The sequence below is a fragment of the Vicia villosa genome, linkage group LG5 (assembly GCF_029867415.1).
Source record: "Vicia villosa cultivar HV-30 ecotype Madison, WI linkage group LG5, Vvil1.0, whole genome shotgun sequence".
In the NCBI taxonomy this organism is placed as follows: domain Eukaryota; kingdom Viridiplantae; phylum Streptophyta; class Magnoliopsida; order Fabales; family Fabaceae; genus Vicia; species Vicia villosa.
Genome location: NC_081184.1, coordinates 142,689,274 through 142,699,618, shown reverse-complemented (window position 1 = coordinate 142,699,618; position 10,345 = coordinate 142,689,274).

Genomic DNA, 10,345 nt, shown 5'->3' with positions numbered 1-10,345 from the left:
TTTTTGTGGTTCCCCATCTCATGGATGCTAAGGCTCATTTAATATCACAAGTCGGAGAAAGGTTTGAAAATTCAAAAAAGATCATTGGAGGGAATTCTTCTCAAATACAAAGCCATTGAATCGCATGGAGACGGCACTTGGAATTCAAGAGAGTACAAAAGAACACAATTCAAATCCTTTGTTTTTTAAAGCATGTCTCAGACCCCATTATATCAATCCCATTTCAATATCCATTCATCACACATCTTACACATACCATGAGACTTAGAAGAAAATCATTTCTCTACATAACACTTCAAGTCATTCTAATACACCATCTACGTTACACATCAAAACCATATCCATTACAAAAATCAAACTACAAAAAGGATTACACAAAAATATTGTTAGCCTATTGTTCCTAATCTTAGGCCCCACTAATCTTCATTCATGATCAACTCCTTTCTATTAGCATCTTTAAACTCAGTACCAAAATCCAGCTTTAACCTCCACTTTTTCTTCATGAAACCTGCAGCATTATAACCATAACACCAATTCAGAATTAGCATAACAGAAAAACACGTTAATAACTAACCTCCTAACTGTGTTAACATCTCCTAATAGTTTCGAAACTAATATAACCAGAATCACTAACCATTCAATACACATCCCAATTCATTCCAAAACAGCCCCGTTAACATTCATCAACATAAACCATACATTCCCTATTCAAAACCAAATGACTAACCTTCAGCTCATATTTCACATTACAAACAAAACATAACAGGCTGTCAGTCTAAACATCCATACCAAAAACAGTCCCTACACAATTACCATATAAACTCCTAACAGCTACAAATTTTATACCTCTATCCATTTCATATTCACATAGAAACAACCACAATAAACTCAAACCAAAAAATCACATAATAATATACCAATTCAGCCCTTCAAAACCATCACCCTACATACATAAAGACTCAGAACTTACACCATCCCTAACTAAAAAAAAACCAACATTCAATTTCAGTTCTAACCTAAACCAACAGTTTTAACTACTAAAATCTCGTAATGGGATTGCAACTCACCTTTGAAGCTAGCTCGAACATCGATCCAAGCTTCGCCGCTTTCATACATGCAACTGCCAGCTCATCATCTCGGGTTTCAGCAACTAGTACTACAGTAAGGCAGCCACACACATTTGTTCCACTCTTGAAGCAGCTCCCCGGCACCACAGTTTCTCCATATCCAGCCCCATTATGTTCACTTGAATTCAAATTCCCTGCATCACAAATAAACCAGCCCTGCACTCATTAACAAAACCGGTTCAGACAAAAAGAGATACAAAGCAAAATGAACTATCAACAAGACAAAACAGAAAATACCAATTCTAACTGTCAACTAGCTTGTAACCACCAAAATAGAACTAGCTAACAACCTCTAACCGAATCCCAAACTGACCTAACCAACTTGTCGCACCTATAACTAACTCCCCAATACTCAATAACTAACTCATAACTGACAGATCCTCACCCTCCAAAATCCTTAACAGAATTTCAATCCTAGGGCTACCAATCATTCTCCTCTAACTGATTCAATCTCAATCTCTAACTGACTCCTTCTCCCTCTCAGCCTATATAATGCCCCTTCCCTCATAATCACCTTTTAATCTGCAAATAACACAAAAAGAAACTAGCAGCAATCAGCTAGTGAGTCAACACCCATTCAGATTCAATAGTTCAGCCCAATTCAAAAGGATATCAAGCATCAATACCTAAAGTCAAGTTACAGCCCTACACCGGTTAAAAGAGTGGCAGCCCTGCATACACACAAGTGCGAAAACGCGTCAGTTCAAATTAGTTTCCAGCTTTCGACCAATACTAGTTACCAAACCTGCATAAACATACATACAAAATTAGAAATGAATACCCACCACTCAACACATAACTTGCAGCCCTGCAAACAAAACAATCCACACATTCAAAGCAAATTCAATAAAAGAAACCTACTGCCTTCTAACCAAGCTACCCAAGCATTTCCTAACAACCTCTTAACCTCCTAACCAACTCTATAACTGTCAACAACCACCAAAACAGAATATAACAACTCATTCTCAATCTCCAACTAACTTGAAACAGAAGTAACAAACTTCTAACCGCCAGATCCTCACCCTTCAATCCATAACAGGAAACTCTCATCCAAGGGCCCTCAATCCTCACTCTCTAACTGAAATCTCCTCCCTCTAACTAACTCTTCAGCCTTCAAACCTCTATATAATCCAATCATCACCTTAAGATCCTCTCTCTCTCGATCCACACCATTCATCCACCTTCCACTCTTCATTCTTCTCTCAACCTTCATCTCTCACACTCTGCTTTCTCTGCAACCTTCCTCCATAACGTTCACCACCTTCACTCTCATCCATCTCTCACCACTCCCTCACGCTCATTCACCCTTCATCACCACCATCACTCACCTATCGACTCTCACCATTCTTCAACCAACCTTCCTCACCACGCCAAATTCACAGAAATAACAGAAGAAGCAGATTCAGGACGTAACAGAAAATTGTGACAAGAAAACTCACCGCAAAGTCTTCATCGGAGTTCTTTCTTCAATCGCCAAGAATCGTTCTTCGTCACTCAATCTTCATCATCACGATTCATCATCGCGTCACAACCGCTTCATACAATCTTCAATAATCTTTCTGCAATTCCATTCATCAATACACAATCTCTGCAAATCACGCAACAACATCATCATCACTCTGCAATAACATCATCATCGCTCAGCATCAATAACTGCACCGCGCGATTGAGTTGAAAATTAAAATAGAAGAGGAAGAGAAACGCCAAGATCCGGAGATTTTTCGTACCTAAAGGATCAGAAGCATCATATCAGTATCTCTCTGTTTTTAGATGCACCGGATGGACTATGTTCGGTGAACATTCGTACGTATCAACTTCTATGCATTCAAAATTGAGTCGGAGAGGAGATGATGTTGAATCTGAGACGAGACGACTGAGAGCGTGAGGCGTGGTTCATGAGAGAAGAGGGAGGCCGAGCGAGGATTGACGCGGATTGAGATGAAAAAGAAGGAGATGTGTTCTACTCAGTAGTCCGTGGTGATGAATGAAGGTCTCCGCCGGAGAAATTGAGATCCGGCCGCCGCCGCCGTCAGGGTTGCTCGTGAGGAGAGTCTGAGAAAGAACTCCAAAGGTCACACAAGTCTTAAACCTAATCTCATTTCTTTTTTTATTTCTTTTTAATTTCTTTTCTTTTATCAATTAATTGTTTTTTTAATTAACATGATAATGGATCAATAATCATCTTGGGCTCAGCAAACTGAATCTGGCTTCACACCCCACCAGGCCCACGCACTCCCACTTTTCTGCACAAAAATGAGCAAAAACAATTATCATGGGCCTCTATGTGTGGGCCTGCGCCAGTTACGGACCTCACCACCATTTTCAGCATACACCCCCCTTGAGCCCATTCTTAATTGGCAGATTTTAGGTCTTTTTACTTAGTTTTTTTATATTTTTAGATAATAAAGAGACAATAAAATCAATAGAAAATTTGTTAGACTTTTAGATCATTTTTAGGAATTAATCTTGGTTCCTCTAATTGATAATTTTTCATATTAAAAAATTCATAAAAATAAGTAGATTTTAGGTTAATTTTGATATTAATCTTTTGAACTCATTTCTTTCATAAAAACTATAAAAATAATAGTACTTTTAATTCACTTTTGTGCTATATTTTGACTTGTTCTTTTTCACGCTATCTTCGCATATTCCACTTAGTGCTTTAATTTTCATGCTTCTTTTAAATCCTAACCTTAGGTAGAAACCATGATAATATTAGGTAGAAATTCCCTTCATACTTAGGCTAGTTTCTTTTCCTTTTTTAACATAAAACATCTAAAAATACTTGAATAAACTCCCATAAAAAACACCAAGAAAACTCATAAAAAATGACTAATAAATACTTTGACTAATAAAAAGGGAATGGAAGCTTGTAACTTCTCTTGCTTAAGGGATGTTCAAGTGCTTGGGGGCTCCCTTGCTTAAGGGTTCCATTCAGGCGTAAGTTCCCAACCTCTAAAAAACACAAACCAAAGAGTAACTCGAGTTTCCCTTGCTTAAGGGATTTCCTCGAAACACTCAAACTCTCTCTCTTCTCTCGCTTTCTTAAGGGCACCGTTATTTCCGCTCCATTGCATCCTAGGCTGTCCCCTTGTGCAAGAGCGCGAACGTTAACGCCGCCCAACTAAAAAACACAAAAAACAAACAGAAAATATGGAGCCGAACTACGGCGCTCTGATTCCTGAAAAGGATACGTAGGCATCAGGTCGCGGGGCTTGAACGAGCACACTTGTAAATATTCCTTCTTTTCCCCGTATTTCTTTTGCATTCATTCGCATATAGACATAGACATAGATACACCCTTTAGATAGAAACAAACATAGGTGGATACCATCGAGTACGATGGGCGCGAGGGGTGCTAATACCTTCCCCTCGCGTAACCGACTCCCGTACCTTGATTCTCTGGTCGCAAGACCTTGTTCCTTCCTTTGTTAGGTTTTCTGATATTCCTTTCCCTTATGGGATAAATATATTGGTGGCGACTCTGTTCATTTTTCGCGAGCGTGCGACAGCTGGCGACTCTGCTGGGGATTACCTAAGCAAGTCGATCCTAGCCTTTGTTTGTTTATTTTATTGGGTGTTTATTTGTTTTTATGTCTATATCTTGTATATATGTTTGCATGTTTATTTTTCCTGCTTGCATATCATGTTTATTTCTGTTCGCACATTATGCATATGGATTATATTTTGTGTTCCTTGGGGTCTTCTGTTCTGTTTTGCAGGTGGGGGGTTTGTGTGAGGTAAAAGGCCCACTACCCAGGCCAAGTGACACATAGGATTAGCGTGGATGCTCATGTTGACTACCGTAGCGCTTGCTATGGATGAGTTCAATATGGGGTACCACAACTGGGCGAGGTTCTTTCATGGAACACTGTGTCTGGCACGCTTGTTGCCTCAAACACTTTGTACCCCATGGGAACTGTAGACCCTAGTGACCATTAGGGACCACTTGTCCGTGTCTAGACTTCATACCCGTGAGATTGGGGTGGGACAGGAAACCTTGACTCCTACATACCATTACTTCTTCATACTCGAGGTTGGACCTTTATTTGGTCTATTCTCCTGGTGCTTGATATTCTGGTATTCCAAAAAGGCGTCGAACCTTTGATCCTGTGACATTTGGCCTGTACAGAGGTTTCATATCAGTTATTCAGAGGATTGTACAGTGGTTACTAAGATTATATGGACCTTGATCCCATGCCTTTGCATTGCATACCATCATTGTTTCATCCACTTCATTTGTGAGGGATCCTAAAGTCTATTTTCGAAAAAAGGAATGAAAAGAAAAAAAAAGAAATAGAAAAGCAAAAAAAAGGGGAAAGAAAAGAAAAGATATTCTATACAAAAAAAACAAAAAACAAAAAAACTTTGATTCCAAAAGAGAACAAAAAAATGTGAAAAGACTTTAGGATCTCTCATAAACGAAACATGCATTCATACTATCATGCATTTCATGGTTCTCTCAGATACTTATGGGACCCTTTCTCTTCAGATTTCAAGATCGACAACAAATTTGACTTCTCACCGCCACTACTCCAAAATCAACTATGGAACAACTCCGTGAGGAAATGGATGAGATGAGGGAACAAATGGGTCATCTTATGTTGGAGATGCAAGACTTGGTCCATAATCAGGATGCACTAAAGGAGGAAAATAGTCAGTTAAAGACTCAATTGAGCTTGGTCATGGAAGTTCTGAAGACGGTATTAAGGAAGGAAGGTGACGTTGTTCCTGTTGCTGCAACATAAGTTGTTGATTCCTTCTCCCCAATAGGATCTCTTTTCACTCATGGAATGCCTCAGGGAGCCCTCCCTCAATTTCAAGTGTCGTTACCTCCACGTCAATCTGTTCATGTCCCAAGAATGAATCAAGGAGGCCAAACGTGTGGGAAAAAGCCTAAGATACCTCAGAGGCTTATCAATCCAATCCCGATACCTTATGCTCAGTTACTTCCCCGTTTGTTGGAGCTTCAGTTGGTTGAGCTACGAGATTTGGCTACGCCTGAAAAGCTTCCTCCCAACTTTGATGTCAATGCTCGATGCGAGTTCCATTCTGGGGCACCTGGCCATGATGTTGAGAATTGTAGGGCACTGAAACATCAAGTCCAAGATCTCATTGAGTCAAGAGTGATTTTGTTCACCCCCGAGGGTATGATTGTTCAAGGAAATAGGGTTCCAAATGTGGTGGAAGGAAATGTTGGTTCATACTCCTATGCTGAATCTACTTCAAATCAGAAGCATAATGCACCATCTTGGGTTCCAGGTTTCCCACCTCATCAATCCCCATTTGTTTCACAGCCAGATCAAAAGAGGAAGACACCTGAACAGAATGGGTATTGGAATCATTGCCATCAGCAGGGTCCACAAATGCCAAGGAGACCACCAAGAAGGATTGACCCAATTCCTATGACCTATAGTCAGCTGCTTTCTCATTTGCTCAAGGATTCTTTGGTCCAACTAAAGGAGTTTAAGCCCCCTCCAACGTCGATTCCTCAAGGATATGACTTAAATGCAAGGTGTGAGTACCATTCTGGGACATCTGGACATTCAACTGAGAATTGTAATATTTTGAAACACAAAGTCCAAGATCTCGTTGACTCCAAAGTAATATCATTCACTCCAAATGGCCTGCGCATAAAACGAAGAGTTCATGCCTAAGTGAATGCCCGTATTCCAGAAAGTATCAAAAAAAAAAAAGAAGAATAAGCCCAGAAGGAGTCAAGTCTCCTCAACTATGGCAATCATCATTTCCTTTCTGTGTTCTCATTTCAAGTATTTCCTGTTTTGTAGAAGGCTACTTCCTTGTTTGAACTCGTTGGTATGATAATAATGAAAACACCACAAATTCTCGAGCAACTTTGTCAGAATCTTTTTCAAAAAGTAATCAAGAATGTTTTGTAGAAGCATCTCTCATTCTCAAGGTTCTTATGCTCAGTTGTATCCGTGGAGGTTGGTGTTTCAGTTGGTGTTTGAGCTCTCCTTGCAACAAGCAACTTCTCTAAGTTTGGTGATCACGCAAAGTTCCTCCATGTTTGATGGCAAATACTTCTTCAATGAATATGCTTGGGGCTCCCGATCGAGGGATAAGCAAGACGTACTCCTATCTTGAGCATTTCATCATTTGCATTGCTTGAATCCCTTAAAGCATTACAAATTCCTGGGTGACTTTGTCAGAATCTCTTTCCATGTGGTAATCAAAAGTGTTCTACACAATGCTTCTCATTCTCAAGGTTCTACTTCATATCTCAGTTGTCTCTTCTCAGAATTTCCTTCTCAGTGGCCTCCGCTTGTTAGCAAAGACGAGAAGAATATGAGAAACAGATGGATGTGATTTTATTTGCCTTGTGCCCATTCGTTTCCCTGCTTGTTGGAATTCCAATTGGTTAAGATTCTATTATTGGGTCTTCTTCACCACAAAAGATCTCTTCAATTTGATAACCGTACAAGGTTCTTCCGTTTAAGATGGAGATTACTACTCTAGCAACTGCTTGGGGCTCCCGCACGAGGGATAAGCAAGACGTACTCTTATCTTGAGCATTGCATCACTCGCATTGCTCGAATCCCTAAAGCAAGGCAAAAGTTTACGACTCATGGGTGACTTCGCTGGAGTTCTCTTTTGGAGTAATCTGAAGTATTTGGAAAGAACTGCAAAAAGTATTCAAGATCAATAAGTCCAGACGGAGTCAAGTCTCCTCAACAATGACATTCATTTAGTTTCTTTATTGCATTCTCATTTGTAACATTTCATTGTTTGTTTAAGCATTTATAGCATGTAAAAACTTGTTAATTTCTGAATGAAAATCATAATACATTGTTTATGTTCGTCTTGAAGCAATCCATTCGTTATCACTCATAAAATGTTTTTGGCATTACGATACCAACTTTACTAATCGCTTGCTTAGGCAAAGAGCGGAGGGAGAATGATGAAAGATTAAAAATGCAAAAAAAATCTCCAATTGTGTGCTTTTGAATAAAACCCTACTGAGGATGTACAGGCATTATTTCAAATCCCCAAACACCGGAGATATAAGGGAGATAGACCCTCGTCAACCCCTTTGAGCCTTGAAGTAGGAGTTTCTTTTCTAATCATAAAGACCCTTATTTTAACCTTGGGGCAGGGTAGCGTTCATTTAATTTGATCGAGTGTTCAAAACTCACCAAAAGGGCATGCATCTAAGGATACAACAATGGCTATCCTTCAAAAGGTTGAGGAATGTCAAAACCGCAATGATTATCCTTATTCCATCAAGGGATCAAGAGATGACGATACCACAAGGGTAATCCTTCATCAAATCAAAAGAAAGAGGCAGTCGCAATCACCTCCAACGAATCAAAGACTATGAGAGGTCACACGACTTGTTCAAAAAAAAATAGAGCAAAAAAAATGGCGAAAAAATAATGAAAATAAAAAAAAAAAAGATGAAAAGAAAATGGCAAAAGAAAAAAAAATAACGATGAAATTGCCAAGCAAGAACAAAGTCGTGTGATCAGAAGAATAAAAGGTGAGTGACCGCCAAGTCCAAAGAACCTCATTGATTCCTCAACCATTTCAAAACTCCTTGAGGGATGAACACTCGTGTCGAGTTAACTGAACATAGGAATGGAGAACATCACGAAGGGGGTGGGTACAAATAATTTTGAGCCTAAAAATCCTTTGTTTTCTAAAAACCGTGAACCCGGCCAAATTACAACCCTTAAAAGTCCTAATTGAAGTAGGGTTTATTTTTGAAAGCGCACTCCCAAGAGATAGCGTTTAACTGACTCCCAATGAAGCGAGACTCATATCCATGTTGGTATCGTACTTTTGCTTTATCTTCCATACACAAAAATCGAGGTTGTGTCAACTAGTGATTCGGTCACAAGAGGTCGCAACCTCATTTCATAAAAAGTTTCTTTAAACTTCAAGACTAACATAGGCTTTGCATTAGAATCATCATTCTTAGAATTAACATTCTTTTGCATACAAAACATCTGCTTAACGTCAAGGAAGTTACCATGATGAGAATCAGTGAGTAACTTGATCACGCCAAAGTACAAGAGACTTGAGAACTCCGAGGAAGAAAAGCTAATCATCTCAAATGTCGACCATCAAAGGGCAAGTTATCCAAAGAACTCCGTTGGGCATGAACAGTTAATGCTCTCCTTGATTACCTTGAAGGGAAGAGTTTGAAGACTCCGTTGAGCGTGGTAAAGTTGTTTCCATGTTTGTTTGACTTCAAAACAAAGAAAGCTTGAGGATTCTAGTAAGATGTACCTAATCAGGGGCAATTGAATCGAGGTTTGACCTCTCAAATTTGGCATATCTGGGGCAATCAAGTCGAGGAATCTCTCTCAAATCCAACCAATCTGGGGCAGTTACGTCGAGATTTGACAAATCTCTCCAAAGATCCATTGGGGCAAATTCCTCCATAAGTCACGAAGCTTGGGGCACAATTCTGAGTTTTTTGTCGCTCCATGACCATAGGAGTTTATTTCTCCTAGAATCTTGGTCTCTCCCCAAGCGTGGAGTTTATTTCTCCCGAGAGTTTGTTCCATTCCTCAAGCATAGGAGTTTATTTCTCCTAGGAGTTGTCCTACTTCCCTAATCAAGGCTCCTTATCTGGATTTCTCATCCCCAACATGGTGAATCAAGGGAATCTCCTTAAGCTGAAAATCCTCCAAGCAGTGGCACATGGTGAGAAGTCAGAAATTATTCTTCAAGTCAAAGAAGGTACATCTTACAAATCAAAGTCCAATATCTATTGGCACCTCTACATGGTCCTTAACACTAAGGGGATTCTCCCTGGTGTTTACCTCACTAATGCCTTTATTTGGCACTCTGCATATAGTTTCACTGCATATAACATTGCATCCTCAAAAGCGTAGCATATCCATCAAAATGGAGCATTACGCCATAGAAAAATTCAAACATGCATACAAAGCATAAGCCAGATAATGCAAATCATCCCTCAATCAAGACAATGATACATCCCCACATAAAAGGTCCTTACAAACTCCAATTGATATCTGCTACTCCATTACAAATCTCCTCCACCCACGGTGCCGATACTCGGTTTTACCAATCCCCAATCCCCAGTCTAAGTGTTTCCAATAATCTTCCCGTGGATCGTAGGTCCGTTGACCTTATCCTCATCCTTTGCATTCCTGTGGATCGTAGGTCCGTTGACCTTATCCTCATTCTTTTCATTCCTGTGGATCGTAGGTCCGTTGACCTTATCC